This window comes from Arvicanthis niloticus, chromosome 15 (assembly GCF_011762505.2).
Source record: "Arvicanthis niloticus isolate mArvNil1 chromosome 15, mArvNil1.pat.X, whole genome shotgun sequence".
Taxonomy (NCBI): Eukaryota; Metazoa; Chordata; class Mammalia; order Rodentia; family Muridae; genus Arvicanthis; species Arvicanthis niloticus.
The window spans coordinates 24,253,939-24,268,182 of NC_047672.1; the positions used below are offsets into that span (position 1 = coordinate 24,253,939).

Genomic DNA, 14,244 nt, shown 5'->3' on the forward strand with positions numbered 1-14,244 from the left:
AATCCCAGCACTTGGGAGGCAGAGGCAGGCGGGTTTCTGAGTTCGAGGCCAGCCTGGTCTACAGAGTGAGTTCCAGGTCAGCCAAGGCTATACAGAAAAACCCTGTCTCGAAAAACCAAAAAAACAAACAAACAAACAAACAAACAAACAAACAAACACACTTTCCTTCCCAAATGCAGTGCTTTTACAGGGATTGTTTCGGAAGCTTGCATTTGGGGGGAACACATTCAGACCACAGTAAGCCCCCATGAGCACTGGAGTTGGATATTTAAGGGAATCGCATTTCAGAGTTGTCACCTCTCCTAATTAAGTTGGAGTAGAATTCAGCTGCATAGATTAGATCCCCTGCTCCCCAATATGAACGGCTTAAATAGTTTCTTTCTCAGAAGTGATGTAGAACTGGATCCGTAAGTTATCAAGGACCTAGGGCCCCATCTGACTGCTTTGCTAACCTCACTCTCACAGAAACATCCTTCATAGTCCACTATGGTTGCCAGAGCCCCTGCCATCACCTCCAAATTAATGAAGGAAACAGGAAGGTGAAGAGGAGTGGTCTCTTCCTTCAACTCAGTTTCCTATACATCCCCTTATTTCTGCTTGTATTCACTAGCTGGAGCCCAGTCATGAAACCACACCTACCTGCAAGAGAAGTTGAAAAATGGAGTCTTACGGCCGGCCAGGAGTATTGCCATCTTGAGTAAAGTCGGAGGTCTGCGTTCTGAGAATAGTGGTGTTGTTTGCCCACAACCTTGTGAAAGTACAAAATGTTAAAGAGTGCTTGCTTTTGATTGGCTAGGGTGAATTTTGCTCTGTGAATTTTACCACAGTCAAAAATATTTGCATTGCCAGGTGTGGTGGTACACATCTTAAATCCCAGCATTTGGAAGACAGAAGCAGTTGGATCTCTGTATATTTGAGGCCAGCCTGGTCTACATAGTGAGTCCCAGGTTAGCCAAGGCTACTTAGTGAGACCCTGCTTTAAAAACACAAAACCAAAAAACAAACCAAACAAAACCAAAAGCCACTGCAGTGAGTGTGGTCTGTAGCTCAGATGGCTGTATGCTTACCTAGTATTTACAAAGCCCTGGATTCTGTCCCTAGTGTCACACACATTTGGTGTGGTATCTGATGCCTGTAATCTCTGAATTTAGGAGGTAGAGGCAGGAAACTCATAAGAGGTTCAGAGTTATCCCTGGCTACAAAGCCCAGCCTAGGATAAATGAGGGCCAGACTCAAAAGCAGCAACATACTGTTAGAAGTCTGTTAAAGTTCGAGGCCAGCCTGGTCTACAGAGTGAGTTCCAGGACAGCCAGGACTACACAGAGAAACCTTGTCTTGAAAGAAAAAAAAAAAAAAAAAAAGAAGTCTGTTAAAAAAAAAAAAATAGAATGCAAATGATTACTAGGGTGGCCACCCAGTAGATTTCCATGCCTAATTTGAGGGGCGGGGTTGTTTGTTTCTGTTTTTTTGAGACAGGGTCTTGTGTTGTCTAGGATAGACTCAAATTTATTATGTAGCCAAGGATGGTCTTGAACTCCTGATCTTCCTGTAATCTCAGGCCTTTCCACCCAAGCTCACATTCTCGAAATAACGACAGTGAGACTGAATTATTATTTATGAATAAATGCATAGGCCAGAAGCTTTGACTCATCCCTGCTAGCTAGTAACTCCGTTATGGTTATCCTGTTTATTCTATTCTGAGTTCTGCCACGTGGCCAGTTACCTCTCCTCAGGTTCATGTGACCAGCTCCATCAATTTTGGGGGGCAAATCCCTTCCTTCCTTCCTTCCTGTACCTGACTCTATCCCAGAATCCTCTCTCCCTGCTGGAACTCCCACCTCCTATATCCTGCCTATACTAATAGGCCAGCAGCTCTTTTATTGACAGGTAATTCAGTACCCAAGAGATTCTACATCCTCCTGCATGAATCTCCTGAGTGCTGGAATTAGAGATGTGACCACTATGCCCAACTGTTATGTTTCCTTTAAAAGTATTTTTTTTTTTGATTACATGAATTTATCCATTTATGGCAGAGGAGGTAGTTGATGTAGGCGTGTGCCACGGGAACATGTGGGGATCAAAAAACAACTTCCAGGTGTCGGTTCTTCCACCAAGAACCAAGTGTAGGTTCTGGGGATTGAACCTAGGTTGTCAGGCTTGGCAGCTAGTATCCTTGTTCTTACCAGGTGAGCCCTCTTGCTGGCCCTGTGCCTGCTTCTTAATTACTTCATTGCATTAGTTCTTGGGGCTTCCTGTCATGTGAACAAGGGAAGGGAACGGCACAGCTAGGCAGCTCACCTTGTAGTCTGACGTTGTCTGTGAGAAGCAGGGAGAGGTGCTGCTTGGCATCCTGACCAATCCCTGCTGTCCTTTCGAAGTACTGGGAATTGAACCTAGGGCATTGCACACACTAGGCAAGTCCTCTACATTCCCTGCCCGTGACATTCTTTATTAGGATGTAACTGTCCCTACAGGGAAGCACATCTATATTGGTGACTGGAGGATCATGGAATTAACTGGAACCACTGAATTACAAGCGAGCTTCCGGAAACAACAGGATGCATACACAGACTGTCTGCCGCGGATCCTCAGCCCGAACTGTCTGGGTGGCTTGAACACACTAACTTCTTAGTTCTTTACGACAAAACAAAAAAGAAAACCCCAAGTGCTCTTTTCCAGGCATGAGCCACCACACCCAGCTCCTTCTCACGATTCTGAAGCCTTGGAAGCCCCAGATCAAGGTGACATTTGCTTTTGGTCCCTCTCTTTCTGGCTTGCACAAAGCTGCATTTTTGCTGTGTCACGTGGTGCTGATGGTGGGAGGTGGGACAGACAGCTCTCTGGTGACCTGTCCTGTATGGTCAGGGCTCTGGGGATCTGCCTGTGTGGCCTCACTTGGTGTTCATCGGCTTATTTGTTACTTAAACATTTTAAAATATTTATTTTCATGTATATGAGTATTTTACCTGAAATGCCTGGTGCCCGGGGAGACCAGAAGAGGGCATCAGTTATCAGGGAAATAGAGTTACTTATGGTTGCAAGCCACCTTGTGGGCACTGGGAACTCAACTCCGGCTCTCTGCAAGAGCAGCAAATGCTCTTAGTACCACTGAGCCATCTCTCCAGGCCCAGATTTTTTAATTAATTGATTAATTAAGCACGCGCGCGCAGGTGTTCTAGGAGCCCAGGAGAGGGTGTGGGATCCTATGGAATTGGAGTTACAGACATCTTCAAGCCGCCCAAAGTGGGTGCTGGGAGTCCTGAACTCAGGTCCTCCGAAAGAGAAACAGGCATTTTAATTACTGAGCCATCTCTGCAGTCTCAGGCTTTTCATTTTTACCTTCTAGGACCTGTTCCAAATACAGCCACGTTAGGGATTAGGGGTCAGGGAGAGGCACTATTCCATCCGTGCTGTGTGGTCAGGGTATAATCATGAGTTAACCATGCAGAAGTGAAATGAGCTTGTCACCACCCCCACCGGTTTTGCAGGGCAACCAGGAAGTGTCATTATTCAGCTCTCATTTCATGGCCGGTGCCCCTATTGATTTCCTGAGCAGGTCAGACTGGGCCAGGTGTTTCGTTTGAACTTGATCTGACAGCTCTTTGTAACCCACATCCCAGACCTCTGAAAACACCGGGGAGGCTGTAGCAGGTGGCTGCGGTCCCCTGCACCACCTCCGCCAAATGTCATCAAGGAAAGAGGGAAGGGTGAGAATGCAGAGGCGGCAGGGTAGAGGACCCTGTCGCAGAGGACCCTGCCCTCATTTTGTGTCTCTACCCTCAGGAGCAGGATAGGGAACGATTGGGAGGGGGAGGAGAGAGGGTTAAAAGCCTATCCGGAGCCTTTCGTGTGATGAAACAGGATCGGGGAGTCTGCCAAGAACAGGTCAGGCTCAAAACAGGAAAAGCCTAGTGTGGTGATAAATGGGCTCTTCTCTGTCGATTTTACATGGATCTCTGGGGGGAACGTGCTAGAACTGATCTCATTCCGATTTTTTTTTTTTTTTTCTCCCTTCAAATCTTGTAGAAGAGGAAATGCATAAAGGGCCCTGCAGGGTTGCCAGAGCCTAATCTCTTCCAGGTGCCCAAATGCTAAGGTAAAGGGGAAGCTGGGTTGCTGGCAGCCAGCGGAAGAGGGCCCTGGAAGGGGCAGGAGTCACGTGGAGCCTGAACGCCAGCCTGAGGCCCTTCCGGGCCCCAAGCTCCAGCAAAACGGCCCCAGTCCTGGAAGTCGGGGACTGCCAACCCACCTTGGAGCCCTGCCTCAGCCCCACTCCGGGACCTACGCACGGAAACTTGCTTTCCTGTATACCAGGTGTTAACCGAACTCCTTCTAGAATGGCTCACTGTCCTCCGTCCTTCTGAATACAGTGTATGGTTCTGTTGGTAACATCATTTCCCTTACCCTTTCTTGGTTTTTTGTTTGTTTGTTTGTTGCTGTTGTTTGTTTTGCTTTTTGGTTTGGTTTTTGTTTGTTTTAGTTCTTTTCGCTTGTTGAGACAGTCTTATGTAGCCTAGGCTGGCTTTGATTTTACTAAAACTTTTAATCCTCCTGCCTCCACCTCCTGAGTGCCGCGATTTACAGGCATGCACTACTGCTACTACTACTGGTTTTATGCTGTGCTGGGACTAGAACTCAGGGTTTCATGCTAAGCATGCACTCTGCCAACCAAGCTGCATCGCTAACTTTATAATCCTCCTCGTCCTCCTCGTCCTCGTCCTCGTCCTCGTCCTCGTCCTCGTCCTCGTCCTCGTCCTCGTCCTCGTCCTCCTCCTCGTCCTCCTCCTCCTCGTCCTCATCCTCATCCTCCTCCTCGTCCTCGTCCTCCTCCTCCTCCTCGTCCTCCTCGTCCTCCTCGTCCTCCTCGTCCTCCTCCTCCTCCTCTTTCTCCTCCTCCTCCAACCCCCCTCCGTCTCCCCCTCTCCCTCCTCCTCCTCCATTTGGCCTTGACCTCACTATGGGTGCTCCCATGCCTGGCTCGACTCATTCTTTTTTGTTTGTTCTGGGTTTTTTTTTTTTGAGACAAAGGCTCACTCTGTGGTCTAGGTTAGCCTTGAACTAGAAACAATCCTGCCTCTGCCTTTCAAATTCTGGGATTATAGGGAAGTACCACTGTACCTGGCTTTCTTCTGTTATTTTGAGACAGAGTCTTGCATTGTAGCCTAAGATGGCTTGTAACTACTATGCGTAAGATATTGGCCTTAAAGTTATAGCAATCCTGCTTCTGCCTCCAGATTGCCAAGTCTATTCTACTTGTGTGTGAATTGTTGACCTTCCTTGGCTTCTAGAAGCCCTCCCCTCTTCTGTTTGCTAGGTTGGAATCTGGGGTGACCCCGGGGACAGGGCATCCTCAGTTTTATTTGGCCTTCATTAACCTTTATAATAAACCTTGCTTACAAAGTCCCTACTCGACTCCACTCTTGAGAAGGCTAGGCTGATTCCATGACAGGCTTCAAATTGGCAGTTAAGGAGACTAGGCCTAAATCTCTGTTTCCAAGAACTGGGCAAGTCCAGGCCTCAGCAGCTATCCAGCCAACTGGCCTGAGGCAAGGACAATGGGTTAGCAGCAATTTCTAGACTTTCTCAGCAACAGTTTCCAGATCTCCCCAGCAAGTTTCCAGCCCCCACACCCTGGTAATGGACTATCCGTAGTGGACCCAACAGATTAACATAGAGGTCACCTATGGAATTCCTTAATGTGCTTTAAATCAGGCCAGCAAGCTCACTTGGTTGTCTTTCTATCTTGGTAGTGGGGAGATCCCAGCATACTGGACTTCTGCAGAATAAAATACTCATTGCATCTACATACTATTTGATTCTCGGGTATCCTTTGGCGAATCTTGAACCCTTACACTCTGACAGGTATTCTGGAGGAAAACAGAGGTATCCCCTAGAGGGCTAGCTCTAGAATTCCACAGGGTTTCACCCTCTGCTGGCCTCCATCTTACAGGAGCTCTACATTCTGGACATCCTCCCACAGATCCTGCTACCACTGAGATCTCACAACCTTGATGTCCCCTTGGTGCGCCTTTCATGGTTCTGCTCTTCACTTTCAGAGACAGAGCCATGGACACCGAAAATGCTCTCCAGTAGTCTACTTTCTTAGCTCCAGGACCTCAGGCCTGATCCCTCTTTGTAGGACACAGAAAGTCTTCTGAGGATGAAGGCCTTGGCTTCATGCTGCTTGTATTTGTTGCAGATGGCTAGCTTGTCATGTGCTGTTGTCTTATGGGGAGGGTGAGCTTTCAGAAGTTTAAATTACTGGGAGGGAAACCAATGAAAAGAGTGACTCAGGCAAGCATTGTTAATGACTACCAACGCTGCTGGGGAAAGGACCTGAAGGGAAGGACATTTTCATGGTGCCAAAAATTCCATCTAAGTTGAATTTGGGAAATTTCCCTCAGTGGAAAATTCCACTTGGGGGGAAACATAACTTTATACAGTAAATATTTGTGATCAGGTGACCAATGTAGCATCATTTGTAAAGGGACTCCAAGATGTTATTGTCTCCCTGATGTCACCGGATATGAAACATTCTTGCCTCAAGTGGCTTAGCTTAATCTTAGCACCTTAATTTCTCAACCAAGACCAGAGTGTGAAATGAACCCCGTGGCTTCTGTATTGTTTGGGTTCTGCAGAAAAGAGAACCAATACGGTTCTTTCTCTGTATGTCTACAGAGAAAGAGATTGCCTCTCTAGAGCTAGCTCACACTTGTGGAGGCTGAGGAGTTCCAATTCCTGCTCTCAACTTGCTAAGTAGTTGAGGCCAGCCTTGGACTCCTGCTCTTCTACGCTTCTGTCTTCCCAGTGCTGGGGTCACAGGCCTGTACCACCACACCTGGCTGCAACATTTTCATGTATTTGAATATTTTTATAACAACACGTGTCTGAAGTGCGGATGGAGTCAGAGGATCATGGGCTCTCTAAGTGAGTCCATAAGTGGATATAGACACTGGGGGATAGTAATGTCAGGTCTGGGGAGATACAACAACAGCAAAAGAGACTCAGAGAGTGCACAAGCTGGCCTGGAATTCATAATGTAGACCAGGCTGTCTTTGAGCTCACAGAGATCAATGTGCCTTTACCTCCCAAGTGCTGGGATTGAGGGTATGCACCACCATGCCCGGCTTGTTTTCATTATTTTTAATGATGTGGTTTTGGGGGGGGGGTTGCACATGTGAGTGTACATACCTAAAGAGTTGACCCCCTTGGAGCAGAAGTTACAGATGCAATAGTTGTAAACCACCTGGTGTGGGTTCTGGGAACCAAACTCGGGTCCTCCAGAAGAGCCAAGATGCGCCTATTGCCACACTACCTCTCCACCCACACCATTCTAAACATGGGACACATACCATTAAATACCCAAGGATGTGGCCTTCTTGAACTATAACCCTAAGCTGAGCATGCTCAATAATGAAGGTAATGTATCTCTTAAGTTGAGCATCCTCAGGGATGTGCCTGCCTTCAGAGTGGTCAAGGTAATAAATCTGTCTCCACTCTCCCTGGCCATCCCCATGTTGGTTTGGAGCTCACCGAGAATCAAATCCACTGTGTTCAGTTACACATACTGATGAGAAGACACAAGAAAATGGGCACCTTCAAAGGCAATGCGAGGCTTCAGAAGAAGGTAGTCTGTTGATGCATGATCGTCGATTTCCAGACTTCAGCACTGTGAGAAGACGTGTTTCCAGTATGTTACCCAGGCACTATACATTTCTTCTTGTATTTGAGCAAAAGATTCACTCACCATTGTCTATACCGAGTTAAAGCAGGGCTTGGCTCTCCCATGGAAACGAGAGTCTAGATGAGGCAAAGTTCAAATTCTTCTGTGCTTTCCTGTGGTGAGGACAAAGCCAGCTGGCTGCTGGAGGCCATCGTCCACCTTGCAGAGAGCAGGAAGTGGGGACAGAATGTGACCAGGAGCCGCTGGGCTGCAACCATCTCAGAACTCTGACCCTTGGGACAGAATTAGGTTTTTCATAATAGCTTCTCCTATGCTGTTAATAAAGTTATACTTTATAACTAAACTACAAAGCAGGGCAATAATATTATTGGCAGCTGTGTATCTTATGAGATTCAAATACATTCACTGGGAGAGTGAATCAAGCACGACAGTATTTCAGCCACAGGGTGAACACGGTGAGGCGTGAAGGCATCTGAGCTGCTGAAATAATTCTGGCTTTGGTATGAGTGAACATGACCAAGTCTCGCTCCTTCACTTAGGAGCCATGAGATACTTCACAGGATAATTTATACAACTTCTCTGACTCATATCTCCCTCATCTGAGGTATGGGCTGAATACTACTTATCTGTTGTAAGAGTAGGTAGACCAGGGTGGCAGTGAATTTACATAGATTATCTGCCTTCTGAGTGCTGGGATTAAAGGTGTGCCCAGCATGCCTGGCCCACTCAGTTGTAGAGATGTGGAGGTGGAAGTGGAGGAGTCATCAGGGCTCATGAACCCTCTGAAGGCCCTAAGGAAAAGCTTTCCTTGTCTCTTCCTAGCTTTATGTGGCCCTCCATTCCTCAGCTATGAAAACATATCTCCAAACTCTGCCTCCCTCCATAAGGTCTCTGCATCTTTGTGTCTGTATTCTCTTCTAAGGATACTCAGATTTCGGGCTTAACCTCCAACCTAGATTACTTAATATACAGACCACATTGACTAGTGCTAACTGCAAAGACCTTATTTTCTAAGCTCAACACATTCTAAACTTCTAGGTGCCTGTGGATTTAATGTGGGGAGACTTCTTAGCCACAATGTAGATCTTCAACACAAATGAGGGAAAACTTCACCTAAGACATTATCGGTAGCAATTTTAATGAGAACTCCCTAGCCTCTAAATCCATAAAAATTTTAAATTATTTGTTAGGTGTGTATGAATGTTTTGTTTGCGAGTATGTTTGTACACTGTGTACATGTCTAGAGTCTATGGAGGCCAAAAGAGGCCACGGGTCTCCTGAAACTGAAGTTACAGATGGGTTATGTGGGTCCTAGGAAACAAACCTGGGTCCTCTGAAAGAGTGACTGTTGGGCCTTGGAGAAGGTAACTCCATTTAACCTGCAACCTTCAATCACAGGTAGAGGTAGCACAGGTAGAGGTCTCCACCTCCAGAGATTTAAATATTAATGAGTTATCTAAAGGCCAGGGGCGTAGCTAATTAAGTTATTCCCTCCCTTTTCCCCTCCCTATAAAAGTCCTGCTCCCCTGGATTTTGGGGGGAAGCGCGCACCATCTATACCCACTCAACATGTCATAAACAATAAAGCTTTGGAAAACCGGACTCCACGTGTCGCCTGGTCTCGCTGCCAGATTCCCAGCTTTTGGAACCCTGGATCCTTGCCTATGCAGCCGCTGGCCCGCCCACCGACAGCTGCGTGAATGTGGGACCCTCCACGGTGGTGTGGGAAGCCCGCCACTGAGACCCCGCAGCCAGACTCCCTTTTCTTCTCCACAAGTGACGACCACTCTAACCACTGAGCAATCTCCCCAGCCCCACAGATTCCATATCTATCAGCAGAATGTTCATGGGTAGCCCTGGCTGGGGCCAGGTCATGTCCATCTTCATATTGCTGTTAGCTGGAAGGATGTTTGGTTCTAGTGAAGGCAACCAATGGAGAGTCGAGCTCCAGATATTCTGACCAGGAGACGGGTAAACAGGTGTGCCAAGGTGAAAGCACCACCACCCACTAGAATGTTGGTTTTCCCTCCATTATTGGTGAGCCCTTGGGAGACAATGGCTCCCGTTATCACAACTGCATTCTAGAGCCTTGGAGAGCAGCAGGCCCTCAAATAAGTATTTGCTGAGTTGGTTTTGAATTTCATCATGATTCAGTCTCTGGGGGCTTTAGCCACTATCAGTATCTGAACCGGAGTGATCCCTGTCCAGGGAGACATTGCCTTCTTCTGTAAGGCTGTGTCTAGGTAGACTACATGGACTACCCCTCTGTCATGTAGTCTGTTTTTCTTCCTTCCTTCCTTCCTTCCTTCCTTCCTTCCTTCCTTCCTTCCTTCCTTCCTTCCTTCTTTCCTTCCTTTCCTCCTTCCTTTGTTTCCTTCCTTCCTTCCTTCTTTCTTTTTTTCTTTCTGTCCCTTCCTTCCTTTCTTCCTTCTTCCTCTTTTTCTTCCTCCTCTTCCTCCTCCTCCTCCTCCTCTTTCTCCTCCTTCATTCGTATTTAGATGAACTGTTTGGCTTGCTGCTTTGTAAACCAACCCAATACAGTTACAAAGAATCATAGGAGTCTTAGAAAAACAGAGTCAAGTGTCAGGGGTCATCAGGAGAATACTAATAGTATTTGACTTTGCTATACGGTAGACACAGCATGGTATGTATGCTCCTGAAATTCCCCACGATGCTGAATGTGTACTCAGTCATAGTTCTTACACAGATGACCACAGGTAGCTAGTTCTTCTCCATCTTTCTCTTTCATAGATTTGTGTGTGATCGGCATGAAATTCTGCTTATTTCCCACTGCACAGCCAGTAGAGGATGGTAAGAAAGGTCCATTCTCTGAACAGGTGTTGTCCTCTTGGCAGCCAGAAGTAGCCTGGACAGCTGAACATAGGAAAGTGCTTCCGTAGGTGGCCCTGTGGGAACATGACTCTCTGGCTCTCCCTTCTGAAACACTGTGGCCAATCATAACCCATTCATTCTTACAGACATCATGAAGGAGAACCAAGAAGGAAGGCTCCTGTTGGCATCTGAGGATGACAGAAAAGAAACTCAAGTCATAAGCCCCAAGCCCAACCCCTGCCCTAATAGGTGCACATGTCTTCATGCAAGGGTTGAACACTGTTGTCCTCAGATGCCCTGGAGGCCTGCTGCAGAGTGGACTATGCTGGGGCTGAGACACACATGTCACCCAGTCATTTAGCCCAGTAGTGTTGTGCCTTAATCACCCACAGAGGGACCTTGTTTCCTAAGCTTCAGAAGCGTCCCTGCCTTACAGGGTGAAGTCAGTTGGCCCTCAAGGCTCAAGGCGCTGGATTTGGGAACTGTGCTTCAGAATTGAATTTGCTGACCTAGATGCAGCCCACAAGCCTCGCACCACAGTGAGGTTCTTTCTTGTGCTGGGACAATGTTGCAATGACTGGGTTCTCAGAAACGGTCTGAAGAAATTAGAGGCGTGGATGACAGCCCCAAGACCACAGGCCCCTGGGACCTTCCTGTTTGTTCCATGGGGAAGGGGGTAGGAGGAGACCTTCTCTGTGTGGACACTGGCATTTCCTCATAAGGAACAAGGCTGGGGCTTGAGTTTTAACTGTGTGCCCAGTCCACATACCCTGGTCAGACAATTATTTTTAGTGAGAAGGTAAAACCAACCACAGAGGCCCAAAGCAGTTTTGGAAACTGGGCTTAAAATTGTGTGAACTGTGGGGCTGGGGAGATGGCTTAGTGGGTAAGAGCACTTGCTGCTCTCCCCCGCCCCCTTACATTTACTTGAGTGTATGTTTTGTTTGCATGTATGTCTTGCTTGCATGTATGGATATGCTTGCATGTATGGATACGCTTGCATGTATGGATATGCACCATGTATGTACCGTATACAGGGATCAGAAGAGGCCATTGAAACTGGAGTTATGGGTTGTCAACCACCAAGTAGGTGCTGAGAGTCAAACATCTGTAAGAGTAAAGCAGCTCTAAGCCACTGGGCAATCTCTCCAGTCGTCAAGTTTGCTGCTCTCGAAGAGGACCTGAGATCCATTCCCAGCAACTGCGAGTAACTCCAGCTCAGTGGGAACCAACCCCTCTGTTAGCCTCCACAGGCACCTGCACACACATGCACACACCCACACATACACAGAGTTTAGAAAGAAAGGAAGGAAGGAAGGAAGGAAGGAAGGAAGGAAGGAAGGAGGAAGGAAGGAAGGAAGGAAGGAAAGAAAGAAAGAAAGAAAGAAAGAAAGAAAGAAAGAAAGAAAGAAAGAAAGAAAACAGATAAAAGGAGGCCTGGGATGTAGCTTAACTGGCAGAGTGCTTGTCTACAGTGACATCCCCAGCACTGAAGAAAGCAGGTATGGTGGTGCACACCTGTATATAGCACTTTGGAGATGGAGACAGGAGAATCCAAAGTCATGGGTCCCTATCTCAATTAGGAAAAAAAAAAAAAAAAAAAAAAAAAAAAAGGAAGCATCCAAAAATGTACAAAACAAAGCCCAAAGCCCTGTATAAGTAAGTTCAGAAAGGTAAAATTAGATCCCAGAGTTTGTGAGGGTTAAGAGTAGGCTGGTCACTGCTTGTGCTCTGCAGAAGGAGGAGAGATGCTGAAAGCAACTTTAGATAGCAAGGAATGAAGCAGGAACAGATTGAGTGGGGTGGAACTGGGCTGTAGGCTGAGGAGGCTTTGGCCAACCCCATAGGGAGGCCTGAAGGAAGCATGGACCAAAAATGGTGCCCGGTGAATCCCAAGTGTTTCTTCGTGGGTCGGTCAGATGCTAGGCTCTCCACGGATGGGCAAGCCTTAAGCAGTGGAGTCAGTGTGGTCTCCCTCCCTGAACATGAAGCTGCATCTCCAAGGCTTTCACTTTTTACATGAATATGCAAGGGATTTTTTCAGAAGGTTGAGTTTAAGCAAATTAATGGAAAGTAAAGTTGAGGAAAATTCTATAGTATGGTAGGGCCGGCAGAACAGAGGGGGGAGGGGAACAAGGTGGAGCATGCCTGTAAATCTGGCTTTCTAGAGCTGGAGGCAGAAGGAACTAGTGAGGCATTGGTTTAAAAAGCAACAAACAAACCCCAAAGTGAAAAGAGATGATATGCAAATGAGAGGTCAATTTAGAGGTTTGGAAGGTGAACAAGAGGTCCATGAGGAGAGACAGGGGCAGGGAGCACTGGAGCAGCAGCTCAGCCAGCAGACCCCTCTCACGGACGGCCTGAGTTCACTTCACAGCATCCGCACTGAACCACTCACAAGTGCCTATAACATCAGCTCCAGGGAACCTGATACTCTCTCTGGCCTTCATAGGCACATACACACAAGTGCATAAACTCACATGCAAACACACACACATATACACATGCATACACACATACACACATACATACACACACACACACACACACACACACACACACACACAGATACTCTCTCTCTCTCTAAAATAAAATAAATCTTTAAAAGAGAGAATAGAACACAGATGTGTCAACTAAGACCTGCAATCTCAACATTCAGGAGGCTGAAGTGGCAAGGCCATGTGAGTTGGCTGCCAGCCTGGGCTACGTAGTAAAACACTGTCCTAAAGAGAGAGAGAGAGAGAGAGAGAGAGAGAGAGAGAGAGAGAGAGAGAGAGAGAAGAGAGAGAGAAGAGATAAAGAGGGTGGGGAAGGAGGAAGCAGGAAGTCATATTGTAGAAAATAATAATCCTGAAAGATGTTTTTAAAAGGAAGGTCATGTATTTTTAGACTGAAGGGGCTTAAGAGCCTTACCCAATGAATGAAAAGAATAATCCTCAACAAGGTTTAGGATTGTGAAATTTCAGAGTAATGAATGATGTGCAGACAGAGGAACAGGAACTGGCATGACCTTACATTTTTAACTGTGGCACTGGGAGGTAGAGCATAATGCCAGACTGATGGTTTGGGTCTGGTGAGTTGGCTCAGAGAGTGAAGGCACTTGCCGTGGAAGCTGAGTTCAGTCCCTGGGACCCACATGTGCAAGTTGTCCTCTGACTTCCTCGAATACCACATAGTGGACGTCCTGCACACCCCCACCCTATCCCTGCATGAATAAAATTGCAGTAAAGACTGACTTCAGAATATTTTGTGTATATGTGAGAGTTTCTCTCTCTCTCTCTCTCTCTCTCTCTCTCTCTCTCTCTCTCTCTCTCTGTGTGTGTGTGGGTGTGTGTGTGTGTGTGTGTGTGTTGAGACAAGGTCTCACTATATAGCCCTAACTGGCCTGGAATTTGCTATGTAGGTCAGGTGTGCCCCAAACTCACAAAGATCCACTAGACTCTGCCTTAAAGAGCATTAAAAGCATGCACCTAGCTTTAAAAGACCACACCTAGCCTGTTTGTTTTTATTTTATGTGTATGTTCCGAAGTGGGGACTTGAGTGTATGTTTGTGCCCAACATTCATGTGTGTTCCCACATAGACCAGAAGAGGGTGTTGGATCCCCTGGAACTGGGGTTACAGGTAATTGTGAGCCACCTGAGATGGGTGTTGGGAACCAAACCCTGCTCTTCTGGAAGAGCAGCAAGTGTTCTTAACCACTGAACCATCTCTCTAGCCCTCCAAGATG

The 14,244-nt window shown here is 46.9% G+C and overlaps 1 long non-coding RNA gene across 1 annotated transcript; it reads left to right on the forward strand.

Annotated features, from left to right (window-relative positions):
• Positions 1–1,467: 1,467 nt before the first annotated feature.
• Positions 1,468–4,763, forward strand: LOC143434529 (uncharacterized). The gene is made up of 2 exons (XR_013104060.1): positions 1,468–3,885; positions 4,027–4,763. It is a non-coding gene; the product is annotated as an uncharacterized LOC143434529 (long non-coding RNA).
• Positions 4,764–14,244: the final 9,481 nt, after the last annotated feature.